This window comes from Crotalus tigris, unplaced genomic scaffold, assembly GCF_016545835.1.
Source record: "Crotalus tigris isolate CLP2741 ecotype Arizona unplaced genomic scaffold, ASM1654583v1 scf7180000023680.619571, whole genome shotgun sequence".
NCBI classification, from domain to species: Eukaryota; Metazoa; Chordata; class Lepidosauria; order Squamata; family Viperidae; genus Crotalus; species Crotalus tigris.
The window spans coordinates 56,176-62,044 of record NW_024100115.1 but is presented as its reverse complement, the minus strand read 5'-3'; positions in this window follow the sequence as shown (position 1 = coordinate 62,044).

Here is a 5,869-nt window from a genome sequence, read left to right as displayed (position 1 = left end):
CGGCCACAGCGGCCTGCGCGATTGTTTAGTTTGTTTGAAAGTGGGCGGAGCAGTTGCTAGGCGATGCCCCGACAATAGCTCGGAGTTATGCCTTGTTGTTGCGGTGGGGGGGAGGTGTCTTCTGGTGTGTTGGTCTGTTTCTGGCTCTTCTGGCAGTTTAGTGCAGTATTAGAGGAATTATTTCAGGCACCACGGAAAAGAAATGCTCTTGTCGGCCATTATCATTTTCCTGAAAGCTGCAATGACAAAAAAATTAAAGAGTTCCCTCTTTTCTACCCTAGTTGCAAGTTCTGATCTGATGAACAGGGCCGATGACAAAACATCTGAATGTCAAAATTTCTGGCCGAGTGGAAATGCTGGGATTAAGCTAGTTGTTGCAACACCTTGGTTTGTGGAAAAAATACACGTTATCCCTTTCTTGAATAAAATGTTGGGAAAAATAAGGGACAAATTCCCTCTTCAAGCCGAAATACATAGCCAATATATTCTTATTATGCTGATTGCTTAATTAGGTGAGGATCAACAATATTTTATTTGGTTCTCCATAATAATTAGGTTAGAAGGATCAATGATGTAGATGACAGAATTCCAGTTTTGTTTTACAAATAAAATAAAGACTAGTTGAAACAGTTTCAAGTCCAGACTTTAAATTGTCTTCAAGTATGTCACTATTTCTGACATACTTATCTACCTTTTGTTTCCATTCTGGTGTGACACAGTTAGAAAAATGATCACCCAGTTATTATATTGCAAGATGATTTTTGTCATTTTTCACCCCCAACTATTTTAGTTCTAGATGCCAAAATAGTTTTCCGTGCACACCCAACATTATTTTTTAAGGTAAAGATGAATTTTCCCAACCACTTTTTGGGAGTTTTAATATAGTCTTTGGAAAGATACAATCATGCATAAAATTTCAATTTAATAATTTGAAGTTGGATGGTGGAATTTTCTTAATATGGTAGCACAGTACTACCCATTTTTTATTTCAGAAATCATTAGACACAAATTTTCAAATTCCATTCACATTCCATAACTTTTTATTAGATACATGTCCCACCTTTCCTTAAAGCAGCGGTTCTCAACCTATGGGTCGCGACCCCATTTGGGGTCTATCGACCATTTTGCGGGGGTCGCAAAACAACGCGATCCGCCATTTCCCCCCCCAGGGGGCGGGGTCGCCATCACACGAAGATTGAGAATCGCTGCCTTAAAGAATATACACAGCCTTCTGTTTTTCCTCTCAAAATTGCATACTTTTTATATGTATATTTTCAATATTGCAATTTTTGTTTAATACTTATAAAAAAACTTGCTAGAACTCTTTAAATTTTCCTTGTGTTCTTTAAAGGTTCTTTACTGTTGTATTCATAATACCGTCCCACAATCTAACAAGAAATAGTTATAACATAATTACAAAATTGTTTGCTACTCAGTATTATACAAATGGCTATAAAATATTTTTTTGTCTAAAAAAACCCACATTATATATATGCCTAGAATAGAAAAGAGCTGGAAGGGACTTTGGAGGTTTTCTAATCCAGCCCCCTGCTCAAGCAGGAGAACCTATACCATTTCAGACAAGTGACTGTCTAGTGTCTCTTCTTAAAAACTTCCATTGATGGAGTACCCACGATTTCTGAAGGCAAATTGTTCCATTGGTTAATTGTCCTTACTGTTAATTCCAGGTTGCTTCTATCTTTGGTCAGTTTCCAACCATTGTTTCTTGTCCTACCCTCTGGTACTCTGGAGAATAATTTGACCCCGTCTTCTTTGTGGCAGCCCCTCAAATACTGGAATACTGCTATCAGGTCACCCCTATATCTTCTTGTCTTTAGACAAGCCAAACCCAAGTCCTGCAGCCGTTCTTCATATGTTTTAGTCTCTCTAGGCCTTTGATCATTTTAGTTGATCTCTGAACTTTTTCCAAAGTCTCAACATCTTTTTTGTAGTATGGTGGCCAAAACTGGTTACATATTCCAGGTGTGATCTTACTAAGATTTATAAAGCAGTACTAATACTTTGTGTGATCTTGATTCTATGCCTCTGCTTATACAACCCAGGATTGTATTAGCTTTTTTGGCTGCTGCTGCACATTGTTGGCTCATAGTCAAGTGATCATCCACTAGGACTCCAAGGTCCCTCTCACAGTTACTATTTTTGAACCAAGTTTCCCCTAGAATAAAACCATATTCATAGAACACCCCACCACCACATGAATGCTTCATTCCCCAGTTGAGGCTGTCAAAATATTGTTTCCTGTTGCAGGGGTCCCCAACCCCCAGTCTGTGGACTAGAACCAGGCTACGGCATGCCAGCAACCGGTCTGCACAAACAAGGAAACCCCCATCCACAGGATGCAGGCAGCACACAAAACCACACCCCCTCCAGTCCGCAGAAAAATCTCCCTCCGTGTAACTGGTCCCTGGTGCCCAAAAGGTTGGGGACCTCTGTCCTTTTGTACATATAGTAGCTCAACTTTGTATCAATACTCTTAAACATTTATGTTTCTCTGATTATATCTTTTTTTCCATTCTTTCCTAATCACACTAAGCAATCATACATTGCTTAAATTGTTGGTAATCAAGATACATACAATCTGAGATATTCTAAAGCAAATTACTGTTTTCAAATGTGTTGTATTTTATTCCTCTAGCTCTATCACCAGGACTTTTATTTCTCTGTTCTTTATGTTAGGCTGACATCTTGTGGTAATAACTGCATTATGGTTAAAAAGAAATCTTCATGTTCTCCTACTGTAATTGCTTCATACTTTGTCACTGATAATTGATTTTGTGGATTATCAATTGTCAATTATCAATCAACTGACCACAGACTATTCCTTTTTTTTTTGTGCTTCATCTCAACAAACTACACAGCAGAAGAGTTTGTGGAAATCAGACAAATAGACGCTACAGTGGTCTTTGAGTTATAACCATAATTGAGCCAGAATTTACACTTGTAAGCTATGCCGGTCATTAAGCATATCATCATGTGACTGACCCAATTTTTCAACACATTTTGTAACAGTTGTTAAGTGAATCGCCATGGTCATTAAGTGAATCATCATGGTCATTAAGTGAATCCACAGTCATTAAGCAAAACCATTGTCTGCAATGAGTGTTTTTGCCAGAAATCTGGAGCAAACACACAGATTTCTGGTAAAAAAAAAAAAGCATTGTAAATTGTGGTCATGTGACTCCAGGATGCTGCAGAAGGTCATAAATACAGGCTGGTTGCTGATGCTCAAAATGTGATCACTTGAACGGAGGGGTAGCAGCCACTAGAACTTTGAATCTGGGTCATAAGTACCTTTGTAACTCCATTGTAACTTCAAATGGTCACTAAGCAACCAGTCGTAAATTGTGAGCTACCTATAATTTGCACACAATTATATTTTAATGTTTGTGAAATCCCTTCTTCCTCTTCCCTTCTGCCCCAGTAGGTCATATTTTTACCTACTGATTACACCATTATGGTTTAAGGGAAAATAATTTTACAAATGTGTTTAATGATGAATTAAAGTGATTTATGGACCAATAGCAATTGTGGCATTTTAGCTAAATGGATTTGCTAATTTCTGTTTAATGGAATAGCTATCAACACACTGTGCTATCAAACTTAATCTGCAAGAGATGTGTTCTAAAAAACATAAATACTGTGTCTTGACAATGGTGATGGTGTTTTTTAATGTATTTTCAGGGATATACTTCAGATTATATACTAGTTTATTATGTTATAGTTTTCAGTAAGATTATAATGGCAAGCAAATTTGGCAGGCAGTTTTCCTCTTAAAGCAACATTAAACTAATGTTTTATTTATTCATTATGCAGTTATTCATTGAAATGACGAACACATTTTTACATATGTCTTCATTTTTATATATTTCTGTATATACAGTAGAAAACCTGTCATAGCCCATAGTAGCATACATCAGTAGACGTAAATAAGTTTTAGGTAAAGTGATTAGAACTGATGTGCTTCATGCCACCATTAGGTAATATCAGAGTCTGCATTTAATGGTCCTAAAGGGGAAGAAGGTATGTTTAGATAACAAATGTACACCACATACAATAAGCTCATACAGGTCTGGCTGCATTCAAATATAAAAAACCAGCTTAGGATTTAATTCTAGTGAAATCAGTTTATTTCAAAATATGTACATTCATTTCAGCCAATTTTAAATTAGTTGAATTAAGACAAAATGGATACATAGAGACAATATAACTAGAGTTCAGGTTAATTATGAATAACTGATTTATCTATGGTTCACCAAGGAGTAACCTTCATGTTCTTTCTCCAGGCTGTAGCCACAAAGATCCCTGTGGCAGTGGAAAGCACTTTCACTTTAAAAATGCATATCTGCATTTAAAAACAAACAAGCAGAAGAAACATAACAACCAATTAGGCCTGAAACAATTATTTGCAGAGACTAATGTTTTGTTTGGCTCAGTTTATAATTGTACACTCCCATATATTCTTAAGGAATGCAGCCAAGATGGGTATAGCAGAAATTTGCAGCAAAAATGCATCTCTGCTTTGTAATAATTCCTGCATCCATTCTATGTTTAGAATCCAAGGAGGGAACTACTGTTTAATTTCCCTCCTGAGGGCTCTTCTTCATGATCATGTTAATATGTGTTCCTCAAATTCTTGAGCTGGGCAGAAGGCTATGTTTCCTTAACTTGTACTTCCCAAACGTGTCTCTTTCAAACACTTGTCCTTACAGCTTTACTGCAGGATAATTTAAGAGCAAATATTAGTAGATTCTCCTGTTTTTGTTTTTCCTCCTGTCCAACATCAAGGATCTTACAAAACTAGCCACCATAATCTATACTACTTCACATTTAACACATACATTTGTGGAAATATTATGTATCAATGTAGCAGTGTAAATTGTTTATATTTATTAATGTTCTTCTGTTAAGAGATATTTTAGCCCTCAATAATGAATAGGTAGTGATTAAGATCCTAAATTGTTGATAAAACACATTTCCAAAATCAGTTAGTGTTAACCATGCTATAAGTCACTGTTGCCCATAACAGAAAATTTTGTTTACATGGAAATATGCTCAGTTTTACACACTCTGTGGAGAAAATAGCGTCAATATGAGATGTGAACGTGATTTGTGATGATTTTGTCTGGAAACTCAGGGAGTGAATCTGAAGCTTTAAGGCAACAGGCTTTTATCTTCCCAAACTCCTCTGGCTTTATAAAATTCAGCACTATTTCTCGCAGCTTTTAGCTATAAAACAAAATAATGTTTTCTTGGCTTAGAAACAAGGTTGTCACTGTCTCGTACCTTTAAACTAAAATATGTTTAGTACAGTCATGTTATCCAAAGTATTTGCAGAAATATCCTGCTGTTAACTAAACAGATATTAATCACATGGAAAAACATTTTAATAAAACACTTCACTGCATCTGCCAGAAATAGTAAAAGTAGAAATAAATAATACATTTCAAGACCTTCTCGTAGTGTTATATCTTTTCTAAAATGTGAGGGGTTTTTTTCTTGTATTAACCCTTTTATAGCACCAAAAATGGAAAATGTGTGGTGGTTTTTATTAACATCATGAACCTAATTAAAAGCAAATAAAATAAAAATAAAACCATACAGAAATCTAAGGCCTAAAATATTTTGCTTTAAAAGTAGTATCCAAAGTAACACATATCTTATATAGACTTTTTTGCTTCTCTGGATTATTTTTTTCAGATAAGACACAAAAGAAATTCCATATAAAGCCCATCTTAATAGTAAAGCATGGAAGTTACAATTTTAAGATTATTTTCTTTGGTAAAAGAAAGAGAGAAGAAAATAGATTCTTAAATTAAAATTTCAATCTGGGCAGCTGTTTACCCATTGC